Raw genomic sequence first — 26,355 nt, forward strand, 5'->3', positions numbered from 1 at the left:
TGAAAATGGGATTTGTAACGGGAATAGATTTTGGGTTGTCACATCATCCCCCCGTTAGGGGAATTTCGTCCCGAAATTTTAGAATTCTTACATATAAGAGTTACAGTACAACTACGCGAAGAGATGGGGGTATTTGAGTTTCATTTGGTCTTCGCGTTCCCAAGTGAATTCCGGTCCTCGTTTGGCGTTCCACTGAACTTTCACAATTGGGATACGGCTTTGCTTCGTTCGTTTTACTTCTCGATCCATAATCTCAACAGGTTCTTCCATGAAGTTGAGGCTCTCATTGACCTCAATCTCGTCAAGGGGAATTACTAGTGTCTCGTCTGACAGGCATTTCTTCAAGTTAGAGACGTGAAAGGTAGGGTGTATGTTGCTTAGTTTGTGAGGTAGGTTGAGTTTATAAGCTACGGGGCCGATTCTGGCGAGAATCTCAAAAGGCCCTATGTACCTTGGGTTCAACTTTCCACGATTTCCAAAGCGTATCGTGCCCTTCCAGGGTGAGACCTTCAACATGACTCGATCTCCAACCTAGAATTCCAAGGGTTTTCTTCGTTTATCGGCGTAGCTTTTCTGTCGATCCCTAGCGGCTTTAAGTCGTTCGCGTATCTGTACAATCTTATCGGTCGTTTCTCGAATGATCTCCGGACCAGTGAGAGAGTTATCAGGAACTCTTCCTTTAGCTAGTTGAGTGTCACCCACCTCAGCCCAGCACAGAGGGGATCTACACTTGCGACCGTAGAGGGCTTCAAACGGGGCTGCCTTGATGCTCGTATGATAACTATTATTATAAGAAAATTCCACAAGAGGTAAGTGTGTGTCCCATGACTTACCGAAGTCAATTACACAAGCTCGCAGCATATCCTCTAAGGTTTGAATCGTCCTCTCACTCTGTCCGTCGGTCTGCGGATGGTAGGCTGTACTCATGTCCAGCCTCGTCCCTAGTGCTTCTTGCAACGATTGCCAGAACCTAGAGGTGAATCTACTATCTCTGTCTGAGATAATAGAGATAGGGATGCCATGTAGTCGTACTATTTCTTTAATGTATGTTCTAGTGAGTTTCTCCATCTTGTCCGTTTCCTTGATGGGTAGGAAATGTGCGGACTTAGTCAACCTATCGACAATGACCCAAATAGTATCTAATCCACCCGTCGTCTTGGGAAGTTTGGTTATAAAGTCCATTGTGATCCGCTCCCACTTCCATTCTGGTATCTCAGGTTGTTGAAGGAGTCCTGAAGGCTTTTGATATTCAACCTTGACCTTCGCGCAAGTAAGGCACTTACTCACAAAAGTGGCGATCTCCGCTTTCATGTTTGGCCACCAGTATAGCTTTTTGAGATCCAGATACATCTTATTTGAACCTGGGTGGATAGAGTAGCGAGTGTTATGTGCTTCCCTCATAACCAAATCTCTTAAACCACCACGGCGTGGAGTCCAGATTCGGTCCATGAAGTAGTAGGCTCCGTCACCCTTTACCTCCAAATTTTTATCCATTCCACGTAGAGATTCTCCCAACACGTTCTCGGGCATTAAAGCTTCCAGCTGAGCCTCTTTGATCTGCGTGGAGAGATGCGAATGAATAATCATCGTCAACGACTTGGTCTTTCGACCAGTATACTCCTTCCTGCTCAGTGCATCTGCTACTACGTTGGCTTTTCCCGGGTGATATCTAATTTCACAGTCGTAATCGTTAAGTAGCTCGACCCATCGACGCTGCCTCATGTTGAGTTCTTTTTGGTTCATTATGTGTTGGAGGCTTTTATGATCAGTGTATACCACACTCTTCGTCCCATATAAGTAGTGTCTCCAGATTTTTAGTGCAAAAACAACCGCTCCTAACTCGAGGTCGTGCATAGTGTAGTTCGCCTCATGGTTCTTTAGCTGTCTCGAGGCATATGCGATAACCTTACCCCGTTGCATCAAGACACAACCGAGCCCCTGGTTGGATGCATCACAGTATACGACAAAATCTTCTATCCCTTGGGGAAGGGATAATACTGGTGCGGTGCATAGGGCTCGCTTCAGGGTTTGGAATGCCTTCTCCTGTCTTTCCTCCCAGTCGAACGGTACTCCTTTCTGTGTCAGCATAGTGAGAGGTTTCGCAATCCGAGAAAAGTTTTGAATGAATCTACGGTAGTAGCCAGCGAGGCCTAGAAATTGACGAATTTCCGTAGGCGTCTTCGGTGCTGACCAGTTCTCAATAGCTTTAATCTTGGAGGGATCCACATGAATTCCTTCTTCACTAACTACGTGACCTAAGAATTTGACTCTTCGGATCCAGAACTCGCACTTAGAGAACTTCGCATATAACTTTTCGGATCGCAACGTTTCCAAGACTTGTCGTAGGTGATCCTTGTGTTCTTCCTCGTTCCGAGAGTAAACGAGGATATCATCAATGAAGACGATGATGAACTGATCCAGGTATGGACGACACACTCTATTCATCAAGTCCATGAATACTGCGGGGGCGTTGGTCAGTCCAAAGGGCATCACTACGAACTCAAAGTGTCCGTAGCGGGTTCGGAAAGCTGTCTTCGGAACATCTTCCTCGAGTACCCGTAACTGATGATACCCAGATCTAAGGTCAATCTTGGAGAAGTAACTTGCTCCTTGTAGTTGATCAAACAGATCGTCGATACGAGGGAGGGGGTAGCGATTTTTAACCGTGAGTTTATTGAGTTCTCTATAATCGATGCACATCCGAAACGATCCGTCTTTCTTCTTCACGAACAAGACCGGAGCTCCCCAAGGTGAGAAACTCGGTCTTATAAAGCCCTTGCTGAGCAGTTCGTTGAGTTGACCAGACAGTTCTTGCATTTCGGCAGGCGCTAAACGGTAGGGCGACTTAGCTACTGGGGTAGCTCCTGGAATTAGGTCGATTCTGAACTCAATCTGACGTTTGGGAGGTAGGCCGGGAAGATCCTCCGGAAAGACATCAGGGAAATCGCATACTACGGGAATGTTTTTTGGATCTTTCGATTTCTGGTTAGTGTCAACGACATGGGCAAGAAAGGCGCGATACTCCTTGTGTAAGTATTTCTGAGCCTGAACACTGGAGATGATACGAAGGCTCGTACTCGGTTTATCTCCATATATCAAGAGGGTTTCGTGATTTGGAAGGTTCAGGCGAATGGCTTTGTCAGAACATAGGATATCGGCGCAATGGAGACTCAACCAATCCATACCAACAATGACATCGAAATTTTTGATCGAGACTGGCATAAGATCGATTGGGAATGAGTGATCGTCTAACATAAGAGTGCACCCTATGTAGATTTCGCTAGAGCTTTCTGTTTTCCCATTAGCCATTTCTACGACGAATGTTTCTTTTAGTGGTTGAGGGGTTTGTTTGAGTAAGTGTTTAAAGTTATGATTTACGAAGCTTCTTTCTGCACCACTATCAAATAAGACACAGGCATAGGAGTTGTTGAGAAGAAACATACCCGTGACTACTGTGGGATCTGCTACCGCTTCATTGTGACCGATAGCGAGTAGCCTTCCAGTTCCTCCAGCATTTGTGGTCTTTGGACAGTTTCTCTTAAAATGACCCGCCTCTCCACAGCCATAACAAGTTGGGGTCACTCCCGTACCAGGAACCTGCGTGATAGGTTTGGGAGGGGCCTTACAAAATCAGACAGTATGGCCTTTTCGACCGCAGTTGGAACACTGCAGTTCACGGCAGGGGCCGTTGTGGTGGAAAGGGAACTTGGGACACTAGGGCAAGTTTCCACTGTAAGATTTTGGCGGGGCTGGAGCAGCTGGAGTAGTCGGGGTGGTGGCAGCATGGACCGCCACAATTTGTTGGTCCCTTGAGGAGGTTTGAGTTTTCTTGCCTTTCATCTTATCCCATCGCTTCCTCTTTCTGTCAGATGAAGCGGGTGGTGTAGTGGTTGTTGTTGCTGGAGTGGAGGGGATTTCGTGGTTGATCAAACTCTGGGCCAATTCCTTGGCGCTATCAAAAGTTATAGGGCGCGAAGCTAGAACATTTCCTTGATACGGGGGCACTAAACCCCAGATGTACTGTTCAATCTTCTTGTTCTCTGTAGGGATCATATTGGGGCACATAGCTGCCAAGTCGCAAAACCTGGCCGTATAAGCTGTTATATCGGTCCCCTTCATCTTGAGGTTCCAGAGTTCTTCCTCAAGTTTCTGAATTTCGCCCCTAGGGCAGTACTCTCCTCTCATGAGGTCCTTCAGAGTGTCCCAGCCCATAACATTGGCTGTGACCAAGGAAAGTGAACTAACATGGCCGTTCCACCATGTCAAGGCCCTGTTGGTAAGGGTAGCGGTAGCGAACTTGATTTTGCTCTCTTCGGGGCAAGAGCACATCTCGAACACAGCTTCGGTTCTTTCGAACCATCGAGATAATGTCAGAATTCCTCCAGTACCATCGAAGAAGGTGGGTTTACAGTTCATGAAATCCTTATAAGTACATCCCTGCACTCGATGATGGACTTCACCGAACCTAGAGTTACCACCGCTCGCATCCCCAGAATTCATTTGGGCCATGGCTGCTGTCACGGCCGCAGTTACCGCAGTTTGAAATAACAACGGATCGATCTGTGGAGGAGGGGGTGGTGGAGTAGGGGTTTGAGTTGCAGGTCTTCCTCTAGCGGGACGCTTTCGTGGAGGCATCCTTTACTGGAAGAAGTATAGAGATGATAGCAATAGTAAGAGCCTATTGCGAATATAAATAGAGTGTTTCGTCGACTAAATGAACATAATCCAAGATCAAGATGAGAGTTATAGCAATAGAGAAATCAACTGCCAATGTATTGGTATCCATGATGCAACACAAGTTCATGAAAATTTGACCTAGCAATAGGTCTTACATCATACCATAGAGAAAAGGTTTGGCAGTTTAGAGGTTTGACTAGAGTACTTTCAAGCTAGGAATGTTTACAGATAATAGATCTACGCAACATAGAGTGGATAGGTTAATCCATTAAACAAAAGATAAAGGTAACTAGACGTCTTCTACTGGCGACGGTTACTTGTCGGGTGAATCCTCAGTTCTGCTAGCTGACGCATAACTTCTTGAAGGTGTCGATCATGAGTCCTTTGGCGTGCATGGAGTTCTCTAACTTCAGCTTGGGATGCAGCCAGCTGGTGCTGCAGAGCCTCGTTAGTCCTCCTTGTCATGTCCATGGCTTCTTCGAGTTGACGGATGCGAACTGTGTTGAGATTTGAGTTGGCATCCACTTCCACAACTCGACCTATTGCAGCTTGACCTTGCTCGACATTCCTGGCAATCCTTCGGATCATGATGGGCAGAACCTGATCTGCTGATCCAATTTCGTTTATGTTGTAGAAACATTGGTCTCCATTGTATGGCGTGGGCTGACCCTGCTCTTCGCTCCATCTGTGCAAAGATATGGCCCACGTAGGAGTGGGGCCCTGAAATGTCGGACGGGGGTTGGGGTTTGGGACTCCAGGGGGTAGGTTATTAACTTCTGGCTCGGAGTCGGAGTTATCCGGAAAGCTTTCTGCTCGGTGGTCATCCAAGGGGATTGGGTGATCATCGTCCGACTCTTCACTGAGCCATCCCCCATTACCCTGGTTTGGGTAGTACGGGTCGCCTGGAGGGTGGAAGCCAGCCATGGTATCTATGCGAGAAGAGGGGAAAAGAAGGTTAATAGGCGTACTAACCTAAATTACTTATAAGACGGTCGTCACGAGTTGGACCAATACTTGCATAATGCATACTAATTACATGTGATTGGGGCAGGATAGTCCGTCGAATAAGTGACCCTAACTCTAAATCCACAACCAAACAAGGAACAGGAAGTAAAGCAAAGATCACAGATTCTAAGTCTATAACGCCCTAGTCACATGTAACCGGAAAGTATCCATTTAGCGACTATTGCTCCATCGGTAACGACCCTTTTTAGTTCTCACAGATGTATGTTTTTTTTTTGAGGTACAGAATACTCCTATAGTATTCTAATGTTGGCGTTATTGTGGTAGTGTTGGTAAGTTTTAGACTTGTTGCAATACCACAACCAAACTTAGGCACATGCTAGTCACTCCCAGGAAAACGTAGTTGATCAGGCTACATCCCCCTAAATGTGACTATATGTCTCTAAGCTTAATTGTGCTATCCAACAATCTTAATACTTTTGTTTGGTTCTAGGACGATACTGACTTCTGTATTTTATAGTGATGTGTGTATATATACTTAGTTAAATCTTTTAGATACTTAACAGTATATATTCTTGGTAAGAGTGTTTTAGTCCCGAAGTGTTTATAGTTCGTATATCTTTTATAGTTTGATATACTTGATTCACTATAAACAATGCTCTGATACCAATCTGTCACACCCCAAAACCGATAACGGCGGAATACGTTTCGGGGTGGATGACGTAGTGTACAGTATCATCACAATTGTATAATAGTAAAAGCAAGAATCATACAACCATTTCATTCATATAGTAAGTGTATTTACAAGTGTGTTTTGTAATGTTTGACAAACACCAAGAGTAAACAAAAATAAGAGATGGGTCTTGTATCCTCCATCTTCTCCAAAAATGCTGCTGTTGTACCTGTCTATCTTTGACCTGAAGATACAAGTTATTTTGAAAAGAATATCAGCATAAAGCTGGTGAGTTCATAAGAGTTTTTAGTGTGAGTACTTGTATAAAAGTATTAGAGTCATTAGTATGAAAACTGAAGTTCAGAATCATAAATAGTGGTAAAACCTAGAAAATCCCATATTTTCCAGAACTGTATAGTAAGTGAAAATCTTTAAGAAATATGTTGTTTCTATCTTTGAATGTCATTTATCATAGAAGTGTAATAGTGACTCATCATTATGTAATGTAGTATAGTGAGTTATTCTTAGAGTATATAATAGTGGTGCAGCATCCTTTAGTATTAGATACTTATTTACTTCGGGATATTACTTCATCTTTCTTTTAGTATTTTAGTGCGGTTATAGTGTCTTTCTAGTATTTTCCCAATAGTGTGAGTAATAGCGAACCCCCATGACCTTCCCGGTCATGCATAGTGTAGTAGAGTAAAATCATCCCTGGGCCTGAACGGCTCGGACTGAAGTTATCAGTCGGGATGTAATAGCGTCCGCCCCGTATAGATCTATACATATAGTGTCGTCTTCCTATCGGAAAACTTCGGGCATAGTGTATAGCGTATAGAGTATCCCGTAGTGGATTAGTGAGTTATCTCATGATTAGTGCATTCTCTTGTATTATAGTGTAGTAATCTTTCGTATAACTTGTATTGTATTCTCTTATTAGTGTATTGCTTCATAATATAGAGAATTATAGTAGTGTAGAGTAATAGTGGAAACTAGGGATAGTGTCCTTAACTATACCCATTATAGTTAATTTAGTGTATGTGGTTCTAGTCAAGTAGTGATTCAGGTCATTAATGAATTAAGAAGTACTCATAATCTGTACTAATATATGAGATATATAATTAAGAAATCAAGGAAAGTCGGATGGATAACTACTACCCTAAGTCCACAATCAAACAAGAAACACGAAATAAGGCGAGCTATCGGTCCTAAGTCTTTCAAGTCTTATTTATATAAATATATTAGTATGATTACATTCTTATAAAGAGTTTTATTCAACAAAAGTATTGTACGAAAGGAACATTTAAAACTTGTTTGTTACTCCAAGATAGTTTTGAAAACAATTGATTTATTTATAAAGCATAGTGATAAATCACATGTGCTTTGAACTACAAATTTTGAATCACATGTGATTAACTCTGAAATCTGAAAAATAGTCTTGTATAACTTTTCATAAACATGTATATTCAACTTGTATCTCCCCCCCGAAAGCATATAAAATATTTGAAAGGTTCATTAAGGGGTATGAACTCACCTGAAATCGCGGAAATCGGGTGAATCAGGTAAATCGGGTAAAAGTGTCGATTGAGCGTTTGGTACCCAATAACCTCTTGAGCACCTCCTAGGACCCTAATGTCCTATGAAATATGTATTTTACAAGAAGTTAATCATCTGATGCCTTTCATTATAGTATTTGGACATTCTAGCATCGTTTTCGGGGTTTTAAGGCCTAGAAAGGGTTCCCGGGAGTGGTACAAAGTCATGAATGATTTATGGGAGGGTCCACGAGCTCACTCCCTTGGAGTTTATGGCCCAAAAGCCATCCTTTGGGAGTTTACGGCCGTAAATCCCCTAGGTTTGGCCGTAAACTCTTGTGGCACTCCAAAGTGTATGTTTAAGGTCTTATTTCACTTCCTTGATTTAGTGGTATGTGTCTTGGACTATTTTAAGGGATTAAACATCATAATTTGTGACATTTTTGGGGAGTTTACGGCCAAGACTTGTTCTTGGGCCGTAAACTCTTGTAAACCCTTCAAGATGTATGTTTTATTGGTACAACAAAGTCTCATACACCTTAGATAAATTCTAGAAGGCCATATAGTGAGTTTGGGACAATTTGGCATATATTTTTGGGGAGTTTACGGCCCAAGAACACCCTTGGCCGTAAACTCTTCATTTTGTGTCCAAATGTGAAGTTAAATGGTACAACACACTTCCAAAGGCCTTAACTAAATTCCTTACAAGCATTTGAGGGGTTTTGGGACTTGTTTGACACAAAAATATGGGTGTTTACGGCCCAAGCTTAGCCTTGGCCGTAAACTCCTCTTTTTGCCTTCAAATGATGTTGTTTGATGCATTTAAACCTTCCTTGTTGTCAAGTCTAAATTGTCAAACACCCTAGATGAGTTTTTGGGACTTTAAACAAGTGTTTTTGGGGTGTTTGAGGTGTTTACGGCCTAAGCATATGCTTGGGCCGTAAACTCCTTTTTACATGTCAAATCCTTGTGTTTTAGTGTCCAAAGTCCCCTAGGTTTATGCCTTAACTAGTCTATAAGTTTAAAAGAAGGAAAAACAAGGCTTTTGGTATGATTTTGGGGGTTTACGGCCTAAGGAGCTTCTTAGGCTATAAACTCCTTTATGGTCCTTGATTCTCATGATTTTGGACTCTAAAAGTAGTAAAGTATGATTAGATTAAGTTAGGGGATGAATCCTTACGTTTGGAAGTCGGAAATTCGCGGATTTGGAGTCGATTTCGGGTCTAGAGAGAGAAAGTAGTGAGAGAGAGGTGTAATTGTGGTAAAAGAGTCCAATTGAAGTGTTCAAGTGTTTTTATATGTCTCGGGTATTGTACCCGATACACGGCTACTCGATGCTAAAGTTTAACGGGGTTAAACTTTTTACCCGGGTGAAGTGGTTGAAACAGTAATACAACTCTATTAGGTTAAACTAGATTAATATGAGTTATATTACTTATAATGATATTAGGACATGCATATAATTAGATATTCGGATATTAACGATTCCAAATATTACATAAAATAACGTACGTTAACGTATTCCGTTAGTGAAAATGGGATTTGTAACGGGAATAGATTTTGGGTTGTCACACCCCTCCCTAGAATAGATGACTTGTTCGATCAGTTTCAGGGCGCTTCCTAGTTCTCAAAAATCGACCTTCGGTCAGGGTATCATCAGCTAACAATTCACGAAGAGGACATTCACAAAACAGCATTTAGAACCCGTTATGGACATTATGAGTTCTTAGTCATGCCTTTTGGACTAACGAACGCACCCGCTGTATTCATGGATTTGATGAATAGGGTCTGTAGACCATACCTAGACAGGTTTGTAATTGTATTTATCGATGACATACTTGTTTACTCGCGGACCAAAGAAGATCACAATAGACATCTAAAGCTAGTGTTGGAGCTGTTGAAGGAACAGAAATCGTATGCCAAGTTCACTAAGTGTGAATTTTGGATTCGGGAAGTACATTTTCTTGGTCATGTGATCGGTGAAAGAGGAATCCATGTAGATCCAGCTAAGATAGAGGCAATCAAGAAATGGGAGGCCCCCAAAACCCCGACAGAAATACGACAATTCCTAGGATTAGCTGGGTACTACAGACGCTTCATTAAGAATTTCTCTAGGATTGCTCAACCATTAACATCTATGACCCAAAAGGATAGAAAATTTCTCTGGGAAGAGAAACACGAAGAGGCGTTTCAAATCCTGAAAAACAAGCTGTGCAATGCACCAATTCTGGCTTTACCAGAAGGATTAGAGAACTTTGTGGTGTATTGTGATGTGTCTCATCAAGGATTAGGATGTGTGCTAATGCAAAAAGATAAGGTCATTGCATATGCTTCCAGACAACTCAAACCGCACGAGAAGAATTATACCACCCATGATCTAGAACTAGGAGCAATAGTTTTCGCCCTTAAGATATGGAGGCATTATTTGTACGGAACCAAGTGCACCATTTATACCGATCACAAAAGCCTTCAGCATATCCTGGATTAGAAAATGTTAAACATGCGGCAGAGAAGATGGGTAGAGTTGTTTAGTGATTATGATTGTGAGATACGATATCACCCAGGGAAGGCTAACGTAGTAGCCGACGCTCTTAGTAGGAAAGAAACAGTGAAACCTTCCCATGTGAGAGCTTTGGGAATGGTAATTCAGACAAGCTTGAAATCTCAAATCATTAATGCCCAGGAGAAAGCGTTATGCAAGGAAAATCTTCCAGGCGAAACTTTACATGGTTTGGAAGAAAGATTTGAAACCAAACCTGATGGAGTTCGTTATTTTAAAGAAAGGGTCTGGATTCCAAGGGTTAACAACCTGAGAGACATGGTACTAGAGGAGTCTCATCGATCTAAATACTCCATCCACCCTGGAGCAGATAAGATGTACAAGGATCTTAAAGAGTACTATTGGTGGCCTGGAATGAAAAAGGATATTGCCTTGTACGTTGGGAAGTGTTTAACATGCTCAATAGTCAAAGCTGAACATCAGAAACCATCCGGGTTGTTGCAACAACCTGAAATTCCCCAATGGAAATGGGAGCAAATATCTATGGACTTTGTTACCAAACTTCCTAGAACTGCTAAAGGTCATGACTCAATTTGGGTCATAGTGGATCGATTGACGAAATCTGCACACTTTCTCCCCATTCGAGAAGATTTCAAGATGGAAAAATTGGCCCAAATCTACATCGACAAAATTGTTTCTCTGCATGGTGTACCCTTATCTATCATTTCTGATAGAGATAGTCGTTTTACATCTCAATTTTGGTGGATGTTACAGAGGGCACTAGGAACCAAGATAGATTTGAGCACAGCTTACCACCCTCAGACAGATGGGCAAACAGAGAGAACAATACAAACATTAGAAGACATGCTACGAGCGTGTGTCATTGAGTTCAAAGGAAATTGGGATACTCATTTACCCCTAATTGAGTTTTCCTACAATAACAGTTACCACACGAGTATCCAATGTGATCCATATGAAGCATTGTATGGACGCAAGTGTCGTTCGCCTTTATGCTGGACAGAAATCGGAGACAGACAGTTGACTAGAGTCGAACTTATCCAGGAAACATCCGACAAGATTGCTATCATCAAGGATAAGCTTAAAGCTACTAGAGATCGTCAGAAAAGTTATGCGGATAATCATCAAAAACCATTAGAATTCCATGTAGGAGACAAGGTACTTTTAAAAGTGTCGCCTTGGAAAGGGCTTGTGCGTTTTGGTAAGAAAGGAAAACTAAGCCCGAGATATGTTGGACCCTTTGAAATCCTTGAAAGGATTGGTCCAGTAGCGTATAAACTCCAATTGCCCCAAGAGTTAAGCGCCATTCACGACACATTCCACGTCTCCAACCTTAAGAAATGTCTAGCCGACGAAACATTGATAGTACCCCTGGAGGAAATTAAGATCAATGATAAGCTGAGCTTCGTTGAGGAACCGATAGAAATCCTTGACAGGGAGGTAAAACAACTTAAGCGGAGTAAGATCCCGAATGTGAAAGTTCGATGGAACTCAAAACACGGGCTGGAGTACACCTGGGAGCGCGATGACAAGAGATGACATAGAATGAATTTCGGGACGAAATTCTTTTTAAGTGGGGGATACTGTGACAACTGCCAATTCAGGTCATTCTTGGACTCATGCATCTTTATAATAACCATTCATGCACAACATGCCATGACCTAGTAGTATAAATTAGGTCAAAAATCTTGCATAAACTAGGATCCAACTAAGGTCTAGGACTAATATACTTGATACTTACAATTCTAGTAAGTTGCTTAGCTACAATAGGAAATGCCAATACTATAATTAGAATAAAGCTTCAAGCTTTGTTATAATTGAAATAGGGTATAAAACTCTAAAAATAAATCAAAACATTCTAATTATACTTCAACATGTTGTTGAATATCAAACAATATTCCAAAAACCCTAAAGAGCCAAAAATCCAAAGTTATAAATTATAAAGCTTAAAAACTTTATAAAATTTGGCTATAAACTTCCTAATATCAAATTTTATTAATCAAGTTATGGATTATACCAATGAACTAGACATATAAATTACAAGTATTAATCATAAATTATTTGTTGAAAACAAGATTTTTAAATAAATCAAATTGCTTAATAAACATTTTATAAAAATGAATGTTTTTATATAAAATATAGGAGGGAAGTTTATAAAGTTTAAAATTTAGGAGAGAGGAGGCCAAAATGCTTGCAAAAACCGGCCATCACCTCTCCCCATGCCCTCTCTCTTCCCCAAAACACAATCATTAAGCTTAAACCCTTACTCCACCTCTTCCCTCTTCACTCTCTCACTTCACTCTCTTCACACACTTCACTCTCTTCTTCCCTCTCTCTAAACTCACGAAAATCCTCTCATTTCTCTGCAAAATTTCGAGATTGTGAAGCCCTTGAAGTGTTCTTACTTCTCTCAAGGTCAAAACCAAGGTAAACAACAACATCTTCTTCCATAGTTTCATGGTTAAACCTCTTTTTCTTCTTAGTCTTCTCTGCTTTTCGGATTCTATGCCTTTCCATGGCTAGAAATCTTTATTCTCCCCTTTTGGTTTGTAGATTCTCACCATAACACCATGCATGTGTTAGAGATGGTGAAAATCCGGGATCAAACCCATGCAAGGAGTGGAAAAGATGCACATATGATCATGTGACATCAAAACCTAATATTTCATGTTCTTCTCCATTTCTTTTGTGTTCATGCATGAACAAAAGCATTTAAACAATTTCTAGTACATATTGGATGCTCATTCATTCCATGCATGTGTTAGAAATCGAGCCTTACCAAAGACATGCATGATGTTCTTGTTGAAATACCCTAGTAATGCACACAAGCAAACATGCAATCTGCCAGATTACTTTGTTCGACTTTGAACAGTCATAACTCAATCATTTCTTAACCAAATCATGATATTCTTTTTGTATTGGTTAGTTTCACGAGTTAAATTTCAAACCCAACTGGTCTCACTATAAAATATTAAATATCCGTTTTTTAGCAGATTTTACAAAAAGGTTGCGCATACAGCTCTTTTTCTGTGATCACTATTTTTATCTTGCTTAAACAATGGCCTTAAACCCAACCATAAATCTGAGGAAAAATACCTTAGAAACGTAACATATCTAGTGAATTATGGTTGAAATTTCGTGGCTTAAAACCTCACTGAATGGGCTACACAAATTCATGAACTTCAGCCACATTTACACTTCATGCATTATTGCATGCAACTTTTCTTAAATTGTTTGAAATCATTACCCTCATTTCTCTTCTGAATACATTTTTTTTACATTTTTCCTTTTGAAAGCCCTTGCATGCATGAGATAATCTGGAAAATTTCAAGAGCTTTTGTTATTTCTTTGATTTATTAGAATTATTGCTAAAACCAAGGGCATAAATCATATAAAATACTTCCAGAGGTCAATAAATCCTAAATAAATTCATGGATGATCCTTATTGGGAATAATGACCCCTTACCAAATTTCAGCAATTTTTGTTACTGTTTCATATGATTTCTAATTTTCTTTTATTTAGGACATGATAAATTACAAAACTACTTTATAAGATGTGAAAATTGTATCTAACAATTTTCGCGTACCTTACCTGTGATGGGTGACTCCAGAAAATAATTTCAAGATTTTCCATCATGGTTTACTATTTTTCCCAATTTTTGGTAATTATAATGGACTAAAAATGGGAGAAATAGTTCTGATTATCCAAAATTCATGAAAGCTTACCAAGATATAATATTATAGAGTAAGAGGTTACATAAAAATTTTGAATATTTTTCTCTACTATAAACTATTTTTCTCTTATTTTCTAAAGTTAATTGCACTAAAATACACTTAAATATACATAAATACCCAAAACCAGTTTATACATTATGAAAACCACTTTTGATATTTTTTCTAGGATATTTATACTGTAAATGATGTTACAAAAATTTATGGTGATTTATTTTAACTGTTTAATATTATTTCTTTAATTTATGACTATTTAAAGGAATAAAACAAGGAAAAATAGAAATACCCACTGAAAAATATCTTTTATATTTTTCCCAGCCTAGTTATGTATAATAACAATTAAATAAAAAGTTTGGGTAATTTTGGAAACTGTTTTCTATTTATTTTAATTTTTATTGAAATAAATGCTCAAAAATCATAAAATATAATTAAACAGCTTGGAAATCCATTTTTATAATTTTCCCAGCTTAGTATTGTGTAATAACAATTAAATAAAAAGTTTGAGACTTTTTATCCCTCGAATGCTATTTTCGTGAATTTATGTTGTAATAAGGACTTAAAAAATTGGAAAGTTTATATTCCAAGTACGTAATTAATCGCCCGATATATAGAATTTCATTACTTCAGAAAAAGTGTAACTAATTGATATAAAATCCAATACTAAAACATAAATTGGCATTTCCCTATATGTAGAGTTTAGTATATTAGCATTAGATATCGACATGGAAACTCACTAGTGCGTGTGTTTGATGCCGTAGGATCCCGATAGTAAGACGTTGGTGCATCCCGAAGTACCGCTTGTGTCTACACAAAACATCGTGAGTATTCACGCACTCCCTTATTTTCGGTTTTTATGTTTTGGGGTGGAAAAGCATGTCCAGAAAAACTACTGTTTGCATGTTGTATTTAAATTGAATTGTATCAAACATGATTGCTATTGTATTGCTATATTTCTTTATGTATGTCTATGCAACACGGAACATGAGAACTTATCGTACTAAGGCCCTTCCCTTATCTCTAACCATTAACTCTTTGAGCCAATGGTCGTTATGGATAGCGCTATTAGGAATTGACAACTCCTCACTCGCCCGAATCGCTGGAGTGCATGATACTGTAACAGCTCAAATTTTCAAATAAATTTTTCATTAAAAACAAAACATCATTATTCGACAAAAGGGTTTATTCCAAGTTTATTTCAAAAATATAAATAGTAAATCTCCAGGATCTTCAACAGTGGCAGTGTGTACGTGTCACGCCGGCGCCTTTCCACGGTCATCACTAGTACCTGAAAAACATAAACACAACTAGTAAGCATAAATGCTTAGTGAGTTCCCCAGTATACAACTTACCCACATACGCCTTCCGGCCCGGACTTTTCGGTCCACATAACATTGCCTTCCGGCCTGTAACATAATCGCCTTCCGGCCCATAACATATCGCCTTCCGGCCCGTATTAAATTGCCTTCCGGCCCATAGTATTTTGCCTTCCGGCCCATAATAGTATAAAACATCACACATTTAACATAATACACATAACACATAAATCATACATCATACCGTCCTTTCTATCACATAAAGTCTCGCCTTCCGGCCCGTATAAGCATACATCAAATATAAGCATACATCACATATAAAGCATCTACCTCTCTAGACATAGCATGAATATAACACATACGACCTTCCAGTCTCACAGTCAAACCCTTCCGGGTGAAGTATAGTGAGAAGACTCACCTCGTAGTATGCAAGCTATAAACCCTTCGAGCTACTCGCACACGATCCGCTAATCCGCAGGTTCCCTATAATACCACATCCTTTGTTAATGATCTTATCAAACAAGACAACTGACCCTACTAAGTTATATACAGGTCAACGGTCAATCTTGACCGGACTCGTCGAGTGCAAAGGGTAACTCGACGAGTATAGACACCCTGACACCACTCGTCGAGTCTGAAGAACGACTCGACGAGTTCCAGTAGATCTTCAAGCTACTCGCCGAGTCTGAAGAACAACTCGGCGAGTCCTAGTGAACCTTCAAGCTACTCGCCGAGTCTGAAGAACAACTCGGCGAGTTCTAGTGAATCTTCAAGCTACTCGCCGAGTCTGATCATTGGACTCGGCGAGTCCTCGCCATGCAGTCAATCCGCTGCCTCCTGTATTTCGCATGATTTCGAAGTATATAGATATGGGGCTTCCTGGACTTTCACATATACTATTACAGGGGTTTTTAAACACTTATAACAACAATATAATCTAACAAATCCTTAAATGGGTTTCCTAAACCCTAAACTCGCATACAACGTAAAAGCTACAGATTTTGATCCGAAGATTACCTGGAAACGTGTTCCCTGTGTCCCCAAACCTCCAGTACTCAATTCCTTTGATCACCACCTTGCTCCTCCTTGTCTAACAATCTCTTCAAGCCTCCTCAAGTCCTCTCTCTTGCTTCAGATGCTCACACACTCCCAAGGTATCTTCAATCGGCCAAAAGACGCGACATGACGGCCATAAGATCGTTATATACGATCAGAAATGAAACAGCGTCGACTCGCCGAGTCCCTATTTGGACTCATCGAGTCCAGTCGCGTATCTGCGACTGCGACCAAGTCCATGGCCCTACTCGGCGAGTCATGCACCTACTCGCCGAGTCCCCTCTTAAATGTGCCCAAAAATAATTTAAAGAAATACCTGAAATTCCGGGCTGTTACAACTCTCCCCCACTAGAACTAGACTTCGCCCTCGAAGTCTCTCATTCTGCGAATAACTCCGGATGTTGCTCCCGCATTTCTCTTTCTGGCTCCCAAGTCATCTCCGATCCTTTCCGATGTTGCCACTGAACCAACACCAGAGGTATCTCCTTGTTCCGTAGAACCTTGATCTTCCGATCCCTGATAGCTACTGGTCTCTCGGCGTAATTCAGGCTCGCATCCACCTGAATATCTTCTAACGGAACCACTGCTGCCTCATCGGCTATACACTTCCTCAACTGCGACACATGGAAGGTATTGTGAATCTGACTCAGCTCCACTGGCAACTCCAACCGATAAGCTACCCGACCTACCCTTGCAATTACCCGAAATGGACCTATGAACCGGGGCCCCAATTTGCCCCTCTTCCTGAACCGAATTACCCCTTTCCAAGGAGAAACCTTTAGGAGAACGAAGTCGCCGACCTGGAATTCAAGCTCGGATCGGCGTCTGTCCGCATAACTCTTCTGTCGGCTCTGGGCGGTCAATAACCTCTGCCTCACTCGCTGAATCTGCTCGGTCGTCTGAAGTACAATCTCTGTACTGCCCATCACTCTCTGTCCCACTTCTCCCCAGCAAATGGGAGTCCGACACCTCCTACCATACAACAACTCAAAAGGTGGCATACCAATGCTCGAATGATGGCTGTTGTTGTAGGAAAACTCAGCCAACGGCAGATGCGCATCCCAGCTACCCCCGAAGTCTAACACACACGCTCTAAGCATGTCTTCCAATGTCTGAATCGTCCGCTCGCTCTGACCGTCGGTCTGGGGATGGTATGCGGTACTAAAATGCAGCTTAGTACCCAACTCCTCATGGAATTTCTTCCAGAACCTGGAAGTGAAACGTACATCGCGGTCCGAAACAATCGAGGTCGGCACTCCATGCCGAGATACTATCTCTCTCACGTACAACTCTGCCAACTTCTCTGCTGATGAACTTTCACTAATGGCAAGGAAGTGTGCACTCTTTGTTAGCCTATCCACAATCACCCAAATCGCATCGACTCCCCTGGCAGTTTTCGGCAATTTGGTGATGAAATCCATCGTGATCTGATCCCACTTCCACTCAGGGATCTCCAAGGGTTGCAACTTACCGTGCGGTCTCTGGTGCTCGGCCTTAACTTTACGGCAGGTCAAACACCTCTCAACGAACCAGGCAACGTCTCTCTTCATGCAAGGCCACCAGTACTCCTTTTTCAAATCCAGATACATTTTCGTAGCACCGGGATGGATCGAGAATTTCGATCTATGTGCCTCCTCCATCAAAGTAACACGCGTACCGCCCACGAATGGCACCCAGATCCGACCCTGAAATGTCAGAAGTCCCCGCCCATCCGTAACGAACTCTGAAATCAACCCGACGACCCGCTCCTGTTTCTGCATCCCATACTTCACAACCTCGGCCTGTGCCCCACGAATAGCATCTAATACCGGAGTCATCACCGTCAATCTCAAACATACGTCCCGCAGTGGAGTACTCTCCGCTCTACGACTCAATGCATCAGCTACCACATTAGCCTTGCCTGGGTGGTATAGGATCTCACAGTCATAATCCTTAACCACATCTAACCATCTCCTCTGACGCATGTTTAGGTTGGGTTGATCCATCAAATACTTCAAACTCTTATGGTCCGTGTATATGGTACAACGAACCCCGTACAGGTAGTGACGCCAAATTTTGAGGGCGAACACTACTGCCCCCAACTCTAAGTCATGTGTGGGATATCTCGCTTCGTGAGGCTTCAACTGCCTCGATGCATAGGCTATCACATGGCCCCTCTGCATCAACACTGCACCCGGTCCTGAAATCGATGCGTCGCAATATACGACAAAGTCCTCCATCCCTTCCGGAAGAGCTAGTACTGGTGCTTCGCACAGTCTCTGACGAAGTGTCTCGAAGGAAGTCTGCTGCTCGGGTCCCCATGAGAATGTAACACCCTTTCGGGTCAATTTGGTAAGTGGCACCGCGATCTTGGAGAAGTCCCTAATGAACCTTCGATAGTACCCCGCCAACCCAAGGAAACTCCTGATCTCCGAAGGTGACTTCGGTGCCTCCCAACTCATCACCGCTTCCACCTTGGCCGGATCGACCAATATCCCTGCCTGATTTACAACGTGCCCCAGAAATTGAACTTCCCGTAACCAGAAGTCACATTTGGAGAATTTTGCATATAGCTTCTCCGACCTCAGTACCTCAAGGACCTCCCTCAAATGTCCCTCATGCTGCTCCCTAGACCGCGAATACACCAGAATGTCGTCGATGAACACAATCACAGACCAATCCAGCATCGGCCTGCATACCCTGTTCATGAGATCCATGAACACTGCTGGGGCATTGGTGAGCCCAAAAGGCATCACCACAAACTCGTAATGCCCATACCGCATCCTAAAGGCTGTCTTCTGGACGTCCTCATCCCGCACTCTTACCTGATGGTACCCTGATCTCAAATCAATCTTGGAAAACCAAGATGCCCCTTGCAACTGATCGAATAGATCATCGATCCTTGGTAACGGATAGCGGTTCTTAACTGTCACCTTGTTCAGTACCCGGTAATCGATACACATCCGGTGTGAACCATCCTTCTTCTTGACGAACAGAATCGGTGCTCCCCACGGTGAGCTACTCGGCCGAATGAATCCCTTCCCCAACAACTCTTGAAGTTGCGAGGACAATTCTTGCATCTCTGGAGGTGCAAGACGATAAGGCACCTTCGCAATAGGCGCAGCCCCTGGAACTAGATCGATACCAAACTCCACTTGCCTCGCAGGAGGTATTCCCGGCAAATCCTCGGTAAAAACATCTGGAAACTCGCGCACCACTGGAACCTCCTTCAATGTCTTCGGTCTCTCGGAACTCTCCCGCGTATCCATCACATACACCACAAAACCGTTACATCCCCGCTGTAGACATTGCCTCGCCCTAGCGGCCGAACAAAAAGCTGATCCCGAACGGGTACCCTCGCCGTATACCGTAAGAACTCCCCCACTAGGGTCTCGTATAGTCACCAGCTGACGCTCGCAGTCGATGACAGCGCTGAATCGGCTCAACCAATCCATGCCTACGATGACACAGACATCACCCATCGCAATAGGAATTAAGTCAATCGGAAATGCGACCCCGAAGATCTCTAGCACACATCCCCTAAGAACCTCCGTAGCACAAATCACCCTCTCAGCCGCAATAGAAATGCTCAAGGGCCGACTTAACGGCTCACGACTAATGCCGATGTGCTGACTAAAAGCTAACGATACAAACGATCTACTCGCACCCGAATCAAATAATACTAGAGCAGGCATAGAGTTCACAAGAAAAGTACCTACACATACATTAACATAAGCATAACATTTTGACCTTTAATTAAATACGTGAATGATAACATACCTGCCACAACATCGGGCGCAGCGCGGACCTCCTCCGCAGTCAGCTGAAAGGCTCTCCCGCGAGCCCTCGGGGCCTCGACCTTCGCCGGTCGGGTCTCAGTAGTCCGGGTAGTAGGTGTAGTTCCCTGACGAAGTTGCGGGCACTCGGCCTTCCGATGGCCTGTCTGGTTGCAGTGAAAGCAAACCATAAACCCCTTAGGGCAATCCCTGGCAATATGTCCCTCCTTGCCACACTTGTAGCAACCACCAGCTCGACACGTCCCCTCGTGACTCTTGCCGCACTTCGCGCAAGTGCGACCCTTCGAACCACCCATCCTCGAATCAGCGAACTTAGTCCGCTTGGCTGCCGGCTGAGACTGGGCCGGCCGTCGATCCACCTGCCGAGACTCAGCCTCCTCCCTCGCTTGAGTCTCCAACTCAATCTCGCGCTTCCTGGCGTTCGCCTGAAGCTCAGTGAAAGTACGGTAGGTGGAGTTTGACACAAACTCCCGGATCTCCCTCTTCAAAACACCCAAATAGCGGCTCATCCGCGACTGCTCCGTAGATACCAGCTCGGGGCAGAACATTGCCCTCTCATGAAACTTCCGTGTGATCACCGCCACGGAATCAGTACCCTGCTTAAGGGTCAAGAACTCCTGAATCAATCGCTCCCTCTCTACCGGGGGAACGTACTCGTCCCTGAACATCTCCGTAAACCTCTCCCACGTCACCGCCGAAATCTCTGCCTGAGTGAAGTTCGCCGTCACGAACTTCCACCAATCCTTCGCTCCCAGACGGAGCTGGTTCAAGGTGAACCGTACCCTCAAGTGCTCCGGGCATGAGCAAGTATAGAAGCACCCCTCGATGTCGGCGATCCACCTCATAGCTGCAATCGGATCCTGCGTCCCATCAAATTCAGGGGGTTTCGTGTTGCTGAATTCCCTAAATAGTAATGAATCACCCCCTTGCGGCCTGGCAGCAGCCACCGCTGCGGTAGCGGCAGCAACTGCAGCTTCAGTAAGTGCGGCGTACCGCTCCTCGAACTTCTCCATCAACGTGCTCTTAATAGACCCAAACATCTCCGGGATCTCAGCCCGGACCGCCGCAGCTACCTCTTCCTGAATAATCTGACGAATCTCCTCGTCACTCGCACCGCTCGAACTCGCCCCATTGCGTGTGATAACCATGATGTCTCTGAAATACAACATAAAATCATCAGAGACTCCACCAAGTACAATTGTACTCGATACGCGCCCTACCCAGTCTCCGATTTCCAGGGATTCTTATTTGAGTCTTCCACTGATCCGGTGCCTTCGATAGTACGGGCCCAATACTACCGACCACACCGTATCAGTATTCATCCCAAATCTTCCTCCCCAAATCCCGAATAATGAGTACTCTACCTCTAGTATGCACTATCTACTTGCACGCTACCAAATATCTCATATAAGCAATCTCCCTAGACTAAGGCATCACAAAACAGGCAATTCTAGTCCTATCATGTATACCTAGTCTTCTAGCATGCATAACAATTCATAATTCAGTGCATAACATAGCATCGTAAGGTATTCTGGGGATCTTTACCGTTCGGACGCTGGCTGCTCGTACACACTGTTCCACCCTTGTTTTTACCGCCTTACCATTTATAAAATATTATGTCCTTATTATTTAAAAAGGTTTTTCCTCAAATCCCCGGTCTGAGTTCAGTTGCACCCAAAAGTACACCCGAATCCCTCAAACCAAGGCTCTGATACCAATTGTAACAGCTCAAATTTTCAAATAAATTTTTCATTAAAAACAAAACATCATTATTCGACAAAAGGGTTTATTCCAAGTTTATTTCAAAAATATAAATAGTAAATCTCCAGGATCTTCAACAGTGGCAGTGTGTACGTGTCACGCCGGCGCCTTTCCACGGTCATCACTAGTACCTGAAAAACATAAACACAACTAGTAAGCATAAATGCTTAGTGAGTTCCCCAGTATACAACTTACCCACATACGCCTTCCGGCCCGAACCTTTCGGTCCACATAACATTGCCTTCCGGCCTGTAACATAATCGCCTTCCGGCCCATAGCATATCGCCTTCCGGCCCGTATTAAATTGCCTTCCGGCCCATAGTATTTTGCCTTCCGGCCCATAATAGTATAAAACATCACACATGTAACATAATACACATAACACATAAATCATACATCATACCGTCCTTTCTATCACATAAAGTCTCGCCTTCCGGCCCGTATAAGCATACATCAAATATAAGCATACATCACATATAAAGCATCTACCTCTCTAGACATAGCATGAATATAACACATACGACCTTCCGGTCTCACAGTCAAACCCTTCCGGGTGAAGTATAGTGAGAAGACTCACCTCGTAGTATGCAAGCTATAAACCCTTCGAGCTACTCGCACACGATCCGCTAATCCGCAGGTTCCCTATAATACCACATCCTTTGTTAATGATCTTATCAAACAAGACAACTGACCCTACTAAGTTATATACAGGTCAACGGTCAATCTTGACCGGACTCGTCGAGTGCAAAGGGTAACTCGACGAGTATAGACACCCTGACACCACTCACCGAGTCTGAAGAACGACTCGACGAGTTCCAGTAGATCTTCAAGCTACTCGCCGAGTCTGAAGAACAACTCGGCGAGTCCTAGTGAACCTTCAAGCTACTCGCCGAGTCTGAAGAACAACTCGGCGAGTTCTAGTGAATCTTCAAGCTACTCGCCGAGTCTGATCATTGGACTCGGCGAGTCCTCGCCATGCAGTCAATCCGCTGCCTCCTGTATTTCGCATGATTTCGAAGTATATAGATATGGGGCTTCCTGGACTTTCACATATACTATTACAGGGGTTTTTAAACACTTATAACAACAATATAATCTAACAAATCCTTAAATGGGTTTCCTAAACCCTAAACTCGCATACAACGTAAAAGCTACAGATTTTGATCCGAAGATTACCTGGAAACGTGTTCCCTGTGTCCCCAAACCTCCAGTACTCAATTCCTTTGATCACCACCTTGCTCCTCCTTGTCTAACAATCTCTTCAAGCCTCCTCAAGTCCTCTCTCTTGCTTCAGATGCTCACACACTCCCAAGGTATCTTCAATCGGCCAAAAGACGCGACATGACGGCCATAAGATCGTTATATACGATCAGAAATGAAACGGCTAGGGTTCAGCTGAAACAGCGTCGACTCGCCGAGTCCCTATTTGGACTCGTCGAGTCCAGTCGCGTATCTGCGACTGCGACCAAGTCCATGGCCCTACTCGGCGAGTCATGCACCTACTCGCCGAGTCCCCTCTTAAATGTGCCCAAAAATAATTTAAAGAAATGCCTGAAATTCCGGGCTGTTACAGATACCATATTCATCTATGGAACGATAAGCATAGATCTCGATAGGGCTTCAGTCATAGGTTTGGTTGAGACTCATTGTTTGCTCATACACATACAAACTCGTTTCTCGTTATAGCAATAAACTTGTATTCATTAATAGCAATCAACTTGTTTATCATTGAAGCAATGTACTTGTATTTACGAAAAGCCTTATTGTACGCTCGATTTTTATAAACTTGTGATACTCACCAACTATTTTCATAGTTGACGCTCGTTTTACATGCTTTTTCAAGAAGTAATTAGTAAGTGGATGTAAAGATTCATCATCATAGAGCATGTTGCATCGTGTTGAAGCTATTATGAAGCTATATTTTGAACAATGTTATTTTGAAAAACTTGTATTTTGTTTCTTTTGAAGCTATGGGTTGTAAACTTTTAAATACTGCTATGGTGATGTATCTTTATCTTTTTCATTGAAACCGTTATCGCTGTCATACCTTGCGTTTCCGCTTTAGCGGGGTGTGACATTTGTGAATCTATTCTACCTCCTTGATGAGAATGGATTCTTGTTCTTCAGTGCGAATGGGTTCATCATCTTCATTACGAACTGGGGGATCTTGCTTAATACGAATGTCCAACTCAGTTTCAGAGTCAGAATCTTCGCCTTCACTCTGAGATAGAGAAGGAGTGGGAGACTTTCGCCTTATATCAGGTTGCTTCCTTCTTCAGAAGTCCTTCTTTTGCTGTATCTTTCTTAGTGGCTTTCTTGGACCCTCTGCCCCTTTCTTGGCTTTATCTGCTTCCGCTAGAATCGCATGAAATTCATCAGATAATGGATGAGGTTCTGATGGAGTAAGAGCACAATAACCCTCTAGAATTTTACTCGAGGGAGGAACATCATGAAAAATATCCTCCGGAATCAAGCCAATGAAGGAAAACATTGATCGATCCGCCATAATGATACCAGTTGTATCGAGGGTTGCAATGGAAGCCATCAGTGCATCTGACATCACCAGAATCTTGAGCTACTTGATTTCCTTGTTGATGATGATGGTCCAGAATCTGGCACAGGCGATGTCACTGTGATGTTTAACAGAGTGACTGCTCTGGATAAGTTGAGCCCAGAGGATAGAACCATATTAAACATTTAGACCTGTGTATAGACCATACATCAGACCCATGAATAGTTTGCTTGCACAATCATTGCCAATGACTCTTTCAGAAAATGATTTAAATAGGATGGTGAATAGGGCATTCCATGTGGGTGGAAGATTGGGTTTCTAGGACTTGGAAACAGCAGTGAGAGTTTCCTTGTACCCATTTTGATAAAACATTTCCAAGATAGCATCATTGGAGATCGATTATGGGTTGATCATGTTATCAGAATGAGGAAGCCCTAACAAGTTGCAGAAACGGCCTTTGGAGATTGAAGTTGTGTGATTGTGAATGTTGAAGTATAACCTCTGTTCTTCTTGACAGAGTTGGATGTTCTGTAAGCTTTGGAAAGACTTGACAGTGGAACATTCTCAACTTCAGACAAAGCAATGGTGAGAGGGAGTATTTCAAACATTCAATCAGAGGCAGGAGAAAGGGATTATATCAAATGGGATCAAGTTCAATAATGAGGTTTTGATGTTGCTTAACTATCAAAAGAGATGAATGAGCCATTTGATCTTGAACATAAAGATTTTTTGATGAACCCGCCATTGATGAAGCTTAAAGAAGACGGTGAACAGTGGTGAGCTTTGATCGCTAGAAATCGCATAGAGACTTTGATAGTGGTAAATAGATATGGAACCGTCAAAACCCTTATGTACGATTTGATTTGGTGAGGAAAATCTAGAGAGAGAGAGTGTCTTGAAAACTGAACTGTCGCCTGTAAAAGCGCGATTTGAAAGTTGTGATGAGTCAGAAGCATGCGTCGCACAGAATATTGGTAGCTGTCCGTTCAACTTTTCACGCGCCCGTTTGAATTCTTATCTTTTAAAACTTGTCGCGTTAGCTCATCTCCTTTCACAGTAAAGAAAGCACATTTGAATACAACTGCGAACCTGAAAGATATTAGTAACCACGAACTAGACTTTTGGAAAATCATTCAGATCTTCGTGCAAGAGTGTCAAAGAAAAAGAAAGAAAACGAAGTTTGTCTGTGGAATGTTGTGATGTCTAACAAGAGACATAAATCTATGGATCACAGGGAAAGATTGCATCCTTCATAGTCAAGAGGGACTAAGAAGTTTCTGTGTGGTTTCCTGTTAATTACGATCAAATTTTTGATGAGAAACATTGAAAGACATCTTTTAATAAGGCTTATATGGGAGGTTCATCCTTCATCCAAACTACGAACTTGAAATATATGCGAAAGCTGGAGAAGGTACTAGTGTGACCAGTGTAGTCAGTTGAACGAGTAGGTTTGGAACATATTTGAGTGACTTGGAAAAATATTGAAATCGCAAAAAAAATGGATCCATTGGAAGAAATGTCTTGGGACGAGAACACTTCATTAGGACCTCACAAAAGAAAAGAGATTTCATGGTACTGACCACGAATGCAGACTTACATTAATCCTTGGGTGAAAATACTAGAACGTTTGATTGTTCACCGTTAATTCATATAAGGTAGTGAATTTTGGGTTTCACTCAGTTCGTGGTAGAACGAAACTAAGATCATTAACACAAATGTTGGTGTAACCATAAACCTCAGTGGTTATTTCTGAGAGTCTCAAGGGTTACATGTATAAATGAGAAAGTCATGGAGAAGAGAGTAGGTGGTTACAAGAAAGTGAAAGTACATTTGCAATGT

Source organism: Lactuca saligna, chromosome 7 (genome assembly GCF_052625555.1).
Source record: "Lactuca saligna cultivar CGN05327 chromosome 7, ASM5262555v1, whole genome shotgun sequence".
Lineage (NCBI taxonomy): Eukaryota > Viridiplantae > Streptophyta > Magnoliopsida > Asterales > Asteraceae > Lactuca > Lactuca saligna.